The sequence below is a fragment of the Kryptolebias marmoratus genome, linkage group LG20 (assembly GCF_001649575.2).
Source record: "Kryptolebias marmoratus isolate JLee-2015 linkage group LG20, ASM164957v2, whole genome shotgun sequence".
NCBI lineage: Eukaryota > Metazoa > Chordata > Actinopteri > Cyprinodontiformes > Rivulidae > Kryptolebias > Kryptolebias marmoratus.
Genome location: NC_051449.1, coordinates 16,754,908 through 16,766,010, shown reverse-complemented (window position 1 = coordinate 16,766,010; position 11,103 = coordinate 16,754,908). Strand labels below are relative to the sequence as shown.

At 41.4% G+C, this 11,103-nt stretch overlaps 1 protein-coding gene across 9 annotated transcripts in view; it reads left to right on the top strand.

The window, feature by feature from the left end:
- The first annotated feature begins 2,781 nt into the window (after positions 1–2,781).
- The window catches only part of ctnnd2b (catenin (cadherin-associated protein), delta 2b), a 160,685-nt gene continuing 152,363 nt past the window's right edge, over positions 2,782–11,103 (top strand). For 7 of the 9 annotated variants that reach the window (XM_037982054.1, XM_037982053.1, XM_017420867.3 and 4 more), the window contains exon 1: positions 2,783–3,140. The gene's annotated coding sequence lies outside the window, so the exon portion shown is untranslated. Of the gene's footprint in view, positions 3,141–11,103 lie in introns of all 9 variants that reach the window. The other 2 variants (XM_017420860.3, XM_017420864.3) reach the window with 2 other exon arrangements.

Here is an 11,103-nt window from a genome sequence, read left to right as displayed (position 1 = left end):
ACTGCTAAAGTTAAAACTTATAATAAACTGAGATAGCTCAGGCATTTTCAAGCAGATGTTTTATGTTTTTCTTACATGGTTCAGAATATCAAAAACATAAAATACTTCTTACTGACTGAGCTCGTTCCTCTATAGGTTTCTGTAATATGAGAGTTACACGGCTTATGTTCCTGAAGTGTTTTGGTGACTTGATGTTCCGTCAGTAATTATATCAACTGAACCCCTGCTCTGTGAGATACTTCACCAGGAACCAAAATCAGACTGAAATACAGCTGTCATACAGCAGAGCTTTAAGAGCGGCCACAAAATGGAGCCAAAGACAGTACAGCTGAATGTTCTGAATGACCACCACATGCTGCCTTGATTTTCCACCAGTTTCTATTTGTTCTACGCTGCAGCAGCTGATCACTGCCTATAAACAGCTCCAGCTGAAGCTGACAAGCGCCTTACTTATTGGAACTTAAGAGTTTAGATTAGATCAGACAGGGCATTTAATGTTGCCCATTGAGATGTCAGGTCATCAAAGGAACAGAGGGTCGGCTTTAAATAGAAGTAAACTGAGTGTGTATTGCAAGGAATTCATAAGACACAGGAAAATTAAAAAAAAAAAACACAAACACATAACACATAATAGTTCCTGAACATAGTGGCAACATGCTCACACTTCGGTACACGCTAAAGTTTAGTTCAAATTAAAACAGGGACTTCTTCGAGCATCAAAATGTGACGTTTTGGCTGAAATGGGAGGGCAGTCTGAGCATCCAAAGTCATCTCTTCATTGAAGCTAACGGTGCAAGGTTTGGTTTGCCACTGACGCAACCGACCGTGGCATTTAGAAATGGCTTTCAGCTGACTGAGAAGACGAGGAGACGAGGTTGGACAAAGGAGAACAGGGAGAGAGAGGGACAAAATGGGATGGGGGACAAATAAAGATGGAACCAGATATAGAAAACAAAAAAGGTAAGAGGATCCTCGTATCCTCTGACTTGCTCAGATCAACTCCATCCCTCTACAGTAAAAGCTTTGCCCTGACTTGGCACATGCTCCTGCATGTATTGGGTTGATTTCAGCCCTTTTAACAAAAATGCCAGAGTTCAGCTCTGCTGGTAGGGATGCACAATAAGATATGACTAAAGCCTCAGTCATGTTGGGATGATATGCTTCCAAGTGGCTGCTTCTTTGCTGCGTCCACCCAGACTTGAGCATTGTGTTTATATGTGTGTGTGTGTATATATATATATATATATATATATATATATATATATATATATATATATATATATATATATATGTGTGTGTATAATTTTGACATAAAGTGGAGCTCTGTACATTATGTGAAGCGACAGACATGCTTCCATGCAAATTTAATAAGAGATAACATAAAAACAAAATCCCGCCACATCAAATATTCACAACATTCACAACAGTATAACAAAAATGATACTCTTTTTAAGGCTTCATACACAGGTTTTGGTGCACAGGATTTTCTATTCTGTTTCCACAATCCACATATTAGCAGTTCAGATGTTATTTTCATCTACTTTTAGCTGTTTGTGAGGATGACATTGTTTGCAACCTTGGATAATTATGTGGTCTCTTGTCTTTATTACGTGTGTGTGTCTTTAATTTTTCATGTTTTTTTTTTATGTGCAATCTCTCAAGTGGTTTTTGGATGTATTGTGGGATTCAAACAAGGAGATTGTTCATAAAAAGGCTAGTATCTTTGCAGCACACTTTGCCCCTGAAGATATGAACCTGTATTATGTTTGTCATTTATTACATCATATATTGTGGTCATGACTAATACTGGTTGTTTTTAGTCTGTTTAACATAAAGTTGTCAATTTATTCCAAAATTTCTACATTTTAGTTGAATATAGGTAATTTTTTGTGCAGCCAAACTTAAACGTTTGAGCACTCATTAATTAAAAATATAAAGTGAGGTTTATTGTGCATTATGCAAAGTTAATTTTATTTTATTTTATTAAACATGAAAACTAGTGGATATTTTTGGTTTCCTAAAAAAAAATGAATAAATGTTTCATAATCTGCAAACAATCATTTTTTATTTTTTTTAAAGAAACTCTTATATTGCAGGAATAAAAGCTTGTTGTTCCATTGCAATAATAATGCTTATTTCATACAAAAAAAATAATTATTTCATTTTCAATTATCAACCGCCACTGAAAGGCGGACAGTGACGTTTTTGCCTGTCTGTCTCAAGAACCACTGGATGGATTTTAATGAAACGTTCAGGAAATAATCATTAGATGTACATCTACAACTGATTAACATGTGGAGTCAATCCAGTTCAAGCTGAATGCCACAGCTAATTGACATTAGCCAAAACAAAACTGGCTTTGACTCAGTCAAATTACCAGGTTTTGAGCGAAAATTTGAGGTAGTGGGAGCTGAGAGTCCTTCATAGTGACATCCCCAGATATCAAGGTTTGACCAAAGCAGCTGGTAACTTTAAAATGGAGGGCGGTGGGTGATATGCATTCCTTCATGGGATGTTGGCATTTACTAGATTTATCAGTTGCCAGTTTGATGCTATTGCAGCATTGTGAGGTTTGAGTTGTTCTTCAGTCTATCCGCCTTCCAGCTGTTGCCGTTGTGTGGCACTAACAGCCCGCCATACTGCAGTTCCTCTCATCCCCGCTGAGTGTCGCTGCCGACACTGTTATCCAAGCGGTCTGTCGGTCCGTCTGGCGGGGATGGGAGGTGGTGGGGGGTGTTTTATTGTGAGCTTATGAGAGAGGGTGAGAGAGAGAGAGAGAGAGAGAGAGGGAGGAAGGGAGGGAAAGCACCTCCGCCGCTCTCCTTGCCTCCTCTCCTGTGCGCAGTGCTCCGGCCCGGCCGCTCCTACCTTCCCTCCTTCATCACCTCCCCACAGCTGGCTCGCTCCTCTCTCTCTCTCTCTCCTCTCTCCGATGCTGCCTTTCTTCTCTCGCGCCACCGAGCTGGAGGGACGACTTCCGAGCAGGGGTGTGCGTGCGTGTGTGCGTGTGTGTAGAATGACTGACTACTACCTGCTTTGCATGGTCTGAATTTCGGGAGATTCGCGCACGTCGGAAAGGAGTGGAGTCCAGAGAGGGAAGAAAAGGAGGCTCTCCGTCCCCCGAGGGATTGTATTTTACAGTAAGCAGGCGCAATGTCATCCCCGGCTCCTCATTCCGCTCGTCTCACACCTCCCATCTGTGCAGAGGCTTGACAGAGAAAATTGCTAGAATCTGACAAGCCTGTGGGGAATATGGCCGGATGTTGTGTTTGAGCCGATGAGTGCGCCAGATGTTTTTTTTTCTTCCTTTCTTTTGCAGATTGAAATATGTGCTGTGAATTGTGCTTTTTGTTACGATGATGGGCATGATCGTGGACTGAGAATGGGACCCCCCCTCCCCCCAACCCCCCCATCACCATCTCATCTCAGCTGGCCGCGCATCAATCCATCCGAGGCCGAGGTGTGTGTGTGTGCGCGCGCGCGCATGTGTGTGTGGGGGGTCGCAGTGATGAAGGGGTTGGCCGCCGCGGACGCGGTTTCGCTCTCTGATTGACCCAAATTTGAGCGATACATTCGCGAGATTATCACGCGTGACAGCGGTCCAGCGTGCGCGCCGGCTCGCGCGTCTTTGTGTTGCCGTTTGCGGAGAGCCGCCCGGATCGTGCGGATTTCTTTATTTCATTCCGTGTCTGTTTTTGCCTCAGCCGCCGTTAAGGCATGTGCGAGGATGTGAAAGCGCACCTTGGTGCCTGTGTGCTCCAGCTCTGGCCTGCATGCTGATAACTACAGACCCCCAACACACACACACACACACACACACTTTGTGGTTCTTATCAGCTGCAGGCTGTCTCTCCTCACTCACCTTGTAGCTAAAATAGATGTTGAGACAGAGATCACCAGGATGTGTGCTTGTCTTAATTTGCTTGTGAATTTTGGGCCCTTATTGTTGCGAAGAACTGGCCTTCCCTTCTTTAATCAGTCATGGTCAGCTGCAGGATGTCTTGTTTGAACCTGATTTCTGTATTGTTTCCTGTGGTTAGTGCTGTTGATAAAATATTACACTCTAAAAAAAAGGATATTTGGGTGTTGTTTGATTTACACATACAAAACAAGCAAGTTTTGGTTTGGGCAACCAAATACTTTTAATCAAATCTAACTCAACCCCTTTGCCTAATGGGATGGTTTTGTCATTTTTGAAGCAATGTTCTGTCAGATATTTATCAGTAGTATCTTATCAGTCATGGAGGCTAAGCTAGGCTAATAGCCAGCCAAACGAGAGCCAGCTTTTATCGATTTTCAAGGCTTTAAAACAACTTTCTCTCAAAAACAACATGCCGGTTTGAAAGAACGTTTCATGAGCTAATAATAAATCTAGGCATTAATACATGACACCATTTGTTTAGTTTGTCGCTGTTTGCTCAACCGTACAACGTCTGTGTTATGATACTAATGAATTACTCTCTGACTGATGTCACAACTGACAAGATGCTAACCGCTGATAACTATCTGACTGAACGTCACTTCAAAAAGGAGTGAACTCCTTTTTGAAAATGCACTTTTCCTTTTAGCGAATGGAGACTGTCTCAAGGTGTTTTTCTTGCTTTTTGGAGGGAGGGAGATTCAGAAATCTTCTGAATCCATTGCCATCCATGAACCACATGATGAGGGCGAAGCTTGAAATAACTGAGGGCCTAGCGTTCGTTGAAGGAATGCATATCACCCACCGCCACCCACCATCTAAGATTATCTCCTGTTGAGAATTGTTGCTGGTGTAGCCATTTTCATCAAACCTTGAAAGTAATGTTAAGTGCAACATCATGCAATATTACAATACATTACGCTCAGAGTATGGGTTGTAAAATGACTCTTAGCTACTACCACATCAAATTTTGGCTCAATATTTGTAAAACTGACTGAGTTATAGCCATGTTGCCAGAGATATTTTGCTAACAGGAGTGACTCCAAGTTTTAAATGATGTTGAGCAATGAGTATTGGGGAATACTGTCAGCTACAACCACACTAAAGTTTTAGCACAAAACCTCAAAAGTCAGCTGGCTGTGACGGCCATCTTGAATTGGGCTGATTTCAAATGTTAATCAGTTGAAGATGTGCTTACATTGACGACTTTCTGCATATTTCACTGATAATCAGAAATTCACGAGATATTTGACAGACACAGGCAAAAATATTACTGCCCACCTTTGTCTTTTTGGTAGAGAGCAATAATTATTACTTTTTACATTTAAACAACCACCTTTAGTGGAACCAGTTGCTGAAACTAAATCAGGTAGCTGTAACATTTAATTTCTTAGAGTCTACATTTAATAAGTACTGGACTGTGGTGGGGTTTATCAGTACTGTAGATTGTGTTAAAGGTTGAAACATGCAACTAAGTTATTTTAGGGGCAGCTATGGTGCTCACAGAATGAAAATATAAGATAAGTGGGTATGGCTGCCTACATATAATCTCATTTTCACACTTGGGGTTTCTTGTTTGTAAGCAATGCAACAAACAAGACCACTGAGGGATTTGATGCTCCAGTTTGATCCAATCAATCAAAACTAGTCAAAGCATCTATTAGATGGTTCTGTTCTTTATTCACCCTGGTACAAGTACTTGAAAGCAACAGTTTTACCATGCCTTTGACTATTACCTAACTGTCCTAGTGGTGCACTAACCTAAACCAAAAAGAACTACTGATCACGCTTGTTCCAAATATAGTGATAACGCTTTGCAAGCTTCTGATCAGGTCTGTTGATGTAGGCTAGCAGACAGTCAAATAAGGTAAAAATTGACTTCTTTTTTCTTGTCGGTTTTGATTTTGGTGTGTCACTTAAGTGGAAAATTAGCAAGGGATTCTGCAAAAGGGTTGTTGTTGTTGTAGAAGACATCTTATTTTTGCAAATCCGATTAAAGACCTTCATTATCATTAATAACTTTTTTCATTCACAATTTAAACTCCAAAGTGCTTTCATAGCTGGCTGGTGTTTTCATGTCATGATCGCTCAGGATGACTCTGTTTGCAAGTTTCCCCAGTTTATGGAACCGACGACTGGTCAAGCTAATGGGAAGTAACGCTTTTGATGTTGAACTTTGTTGTTTTTTTCTTTTATTTCCAAATAAACAACAAAACACTGCTAGGCTGTATAACTTGCAAAATGTGAAACCGCAACCAGCAGCCAGTTAGCTGAGCTAGTTCCGTCCTCCTGGTCATCTAAAGTAGCAAACTGTCCATTTGTGGTGCTTGCATTAAATTGTGGACTACTTTGTGGCAAACCGTAATGATTTGATTGAGTCTTCCTGTTGCCTAGCAACTTCAAGGTGATGACAATGCCACATTAGGCAGACAGATGTAAGTGAGGTAACCTAGCTATAATTTAGTCAAAAGGTTAAAACATCCTGCGCTTTCTAATGAAAACTAAGATGAATATAAGGTCAATGACTGTGTCTAAGGCTCTGATAGTGTCACGTTGTAACATAACTGGCACCTTGCAACATATCATTCAATAGGCAGGGTTAATGCTGTTAAAAGGGGTATTGTAAGCCATGAACACTAACAGAGAAGGTTTTGAGCCCAAAAATAACCAAGCTTTAAGTGAGAAATAAACTGAACAAAGTACTGGCCTTATTCAGGACTCAGGCCATGGTATGTCCTCCAATCGATTTCAACATAACTGAATAATTGTCTTGTGATCCCTCTCAAGATCACTTCCTTTAGATCTAGAACCAGTGACTGACCTCATCATGCATTAAAAATACTTTTCAGCCATATAACATAAGCACTTTTCTCATGTTTCTACTCTGAACATTATCATAGGTTTACCTTCTTGTATCCAGTTTTCATTTAGTCGGCTAGAGCTCATGCACAAACACTTTGTGTTTACTGACTGCTACAAGCTGGATTTGCAACATCCCTGTTGTAATCGGTGATTTTGTTGACACTTCCTGGTGGACATGCTTGGCTCCTCCTACTGGTGGAGTCAGGCAGGTTTTTTGCACACCTGAAGGAGATGAGGCATCAGATGAGTTGCTGTATTTAAGGCTGTGGTGGGAACCAGATCAGCGCTGGAGCATTGCTTACCTCGTGGTAAAGTCTTCAAGCCAGCTCAGTAACCTGCCTGTAAAGTTACAGATTAACTTACCTGTGTTTTTGTATTCGTCCTCTTAGTGAGTTCCTGTCTGCCTGACGTTCCAGTCTGGTTCCGGTTCCATCTGCAACGACCCAGCCTTGATTCCTCGTTGATGTTTTTTGTCTTCCTCAACAACCGATGCAGAACCTCACCTGACTATTTAGTAAGCCTCCAATCAGTTGATTCATTTATCGCTCGCTTAAGATCCTCGTTTGATCACTTACCGTTTCTCCTCCGCTTTTCAGATTCCACTTCCGTTCCGGTCATCTCACTCCTTACTGTAAATAAATTCACTTACCTGATATCTGAGTCCTGTAGTCTGTCTACCACCAAGCTGTTGTTTTCTCTTCGACGTCAGAGAAACCTGACAGAATAATAATTTAACAGCATCTATTTATTTTAGGTTTCCTCCTGGTAGCTGTGTTACATTCACCTTTAAAAAAAAACATTTCCATATCAGATTGCTATTACAATATTGTATGATCTAGGGAAATCTGAAGCTCCAGATCCTTGGTTGTAATTGGTCATTTAAGTTAAACACTGCCTATTTTGCATGTATGCACATATTCAGAGTTGGATACACACGTATGTCCTGTACACAGCAGGGTAAATAAGTCCCAGAAATCTGTAGACAATTGGCTACAATAAAAATAAAAAAGACAAATGTGTGCTGTGGATCATGTAACCATGGGAACCATAAATTCAGTTTGTAAAGCATGACCTGCTGCCCATGTTTATTTTAGTTTAGTCCAGATTTGCAAAGAAATCCATAAACAGCCAGAATTGGAAAATGTATTAGTGTAGGTCTGTCTTTTGGGATATATGAAATTGTATTTAAATTAGGTCAGTGATGTGATTTACTTGTTATTATGAAACAAATTGAAAAATAATTCCTTTTTTAAAGAGGAGAGTATATAAGTTAAAGTGTTAAAGTTGAGTTGTCACTACCTAAACCCAGATACTCCTAACATTTGTCCCTGAGAGTTTATCTTTTCAGCAAACATGTTTGATGACTTTTGTGTTCTCAAAACTCTTAAGAGAACTAGCATTTTTAAAAATTAGGTGTTGGGAAAATTGGTGTATTTGTTTTGCAAAAGAACCATTAAATTATGCTTCAAATGCCTTCTTTCTTTGTGAATGCAGCCAGAACTTGAACCTGAAAAATTGAGGTGACTAAAAAAAATTCCTAACCACCACCTTAAGCAGCAGGGCTGAAAAAATTACTTTAAAGTATTATTTGAGGTTTTGTTGAGTCAGATAACAACAAAACCCTGACTGTGTTGCAAACCATGAGCTCTTCTGTGCACTAAAGCATTCTGGAGTCAAAAGTGAGGCCATCTGTCCCACAAATGAGGCTTGGATCAAAATGGATTAGGCCACTGGACAAAGATGTAAACTACAAACGACTGAAAAAAGTGGCAAAATCAAAGCCTTGTAATGAACTAGTCAAAGTCCAGGCAGTAACCAGACTGAAATGATGTTGTGGGAATAAACAAATTTGTGCAAATCTCAATGAACTGAAGCAGTGTTGTAAAGAAGAGGGGTCCAAGTTTCCGCCACATTGTGAAGCCTGTTACTGTCATAGGGTAATAGGATACTTTTAATTTTCTCAAAGACTACTTCTTCTTCAGCATTTGTTAAATACATAATGTTACACTGCAATATGTCAATGTGTTGTTAAAGTTGCTATAATCTAATATTTAAGACCCTGTGAGGCGCAAATAACTTTTTTTTACCTACATACTTATAGTATGTTACAAAACTAGAACCTCCCCAAAGTCAATACTTTGTAGAGCCACCTTTTGTAACAGTGAAAGCACCAAATCTCTTTAGGTTGGCTCCATGATCTTGGTACATCTGGCCACTGGAATCTTTACCCATTCTTTATGATAACACTGCTTAAGCTACTTTAAGTTGGGTAGGCCCATTGTTCTGCTGGAAGGTGAACCTTCGTCCCAGTCTCAAATCTCTGAGAGACTCACACAAGTTTCCCTCAAGGATTTCTCTAGATTTGCTCCATCCATCTGTCTTTCAGCTCTGACGTTTCCCATTCCCTGCTTATAAAAAACATCCCTATGATTCTGCCACCACCATGCTGTAGGGATGGTGTTCACAACATGATGAGAGGTAGTAGGTTTGTACCAAACATGGTGATGACCTTGTTGTACAAAAGTTACAAAAAAAAATTTAGTTTCATCTGACCATGGCCCCTTCATCCGCATGTCTCGTGANAAAGATAAGACGTTGCGTCCGTGCATTGATTTTCGAGGCCTGAATGCTATTACTGTTAAGAACAAATATCCACTCCCTTTACTCGATTCGGTCCATGAGAGGTTGCATTCGGCTACGGTTTTTTCTAAACTAGATCTTAGAAACGCATACCATCTCGTGCGGATAAGGGAGGGGGACGAATGGAAGACGGCGTTCAAGACCCATTTAGGGCATTTCGAATATTTGGTCATGCCTTTTGGGCTGACCAATGCCCCGGCCGTTTTCCAGGCGTTAGTGAACGACGTTCTTCGTGATTTCTTGAACGATTTTATTTTTGTTTATCTGGATGATATTTTGATTTTTTTCGCGTGATCTCGACTCGCACAAAAATCATGTCAGGGCAGTTCTGCAGAAATTGTTTGAGAATCAGCTTTTTGTCAAGGCAGTGAAGTGCGAATTTCACATGGACTCAGAGACTTTTTTGGGCTTCATTTTTGAAAGGGGTCAGTTCCGTACGAACCCTGAGAAGGTCCGTGCAGTAACAGAATGGCCAGTCCCATCCAATAGGAAGGAGCTCCAACGTTTTCTTGGTTTCGCAAACTTTTACCGGAGATTTATAAAAGACTATAGCCGAGTTGCAGCTCCATTAACACAACTCACCTCTACCCTCCGTTCATTCGTTTGGACTCTTGAGGCCGACTCTGCATTCAGCCGACTCAAATCGTTGTTTTCCTCTGCACCAGTGCTTTGTCATCTCGATCCAGAGAGACAATTTATTGTCGAAGTTGATGCTTCGGATTCTGGAGTCGGGGCAGTGCTGTCTCAACGGTCCCCTGAGGATAACAAGATCCACCCCTGTGCATTCTACTCCCGGAGATTGTCTGCATCAGAGAGGAACTATGATGTGGGCAACCGAGAATTGTTAGCCATCAAATTGGCATTAGAAGAGTGGCGGCATTGGCTTGAGGGGGGGGAGGTTCCATTTGTTATATGGACTGACCATAAGAATCTCACGTATTTACAAAACGCTAAGAGACTTACACCACGACAGGCAAGATGGTCGTTATTTTTTGCTCGATTCCATTTTGTGATTACTTACAGGCCTGGCTCCAAGAATGTCAAACCCGACGCCTTGTCCCGACAGTTCTCCGATTCCGACACACCCAAGACGGATGTCAACGTGCTCGCTCCTACCTGCTTTGTGGGATCAGTAACCTGGAACATAGAGAACACCATTGCCTTGGCACAACAGGCAGAACCTGATCCGGGACCGGTCCTCCAGGAAGGAGGTTCGTGCCACGAACCGTCATCAGTAAGGTATTGGACTGGATACATAACCACAGACTTACCTGCCATCCCGGCGTTTCTCGGATGTTGGCTTTTGCAAAGAGATATTTTTGGTGGCCAACCATGGTTCCGGATGTGAAGGAGTATGTTTCAGCCTGTTCTGTTTGTGCTAGAAATAAGACCCAACATCAACCACCTGCTGGCCTTCTCCAACCACTACCCACTCCTGCTAGACCCTGGTCACACATTGCCCTAGATTTCATTACCGGACTTCCACCTTCTGAAGGTAACACCGTTATATTAAATATCATAGACCGGTTCTCCAAAGCAGCTCACTTCATCCCGCTAGCCAAACTTCCGTCAGCTTTTGAAACAGCACAGCTCCTAGTCACTCACGTTTTCAGACTTCATGGCATACCACTTGACATTGTTTCAGACCGCGGACCACAGTTCATCTCTCATGTTTGGAAAGC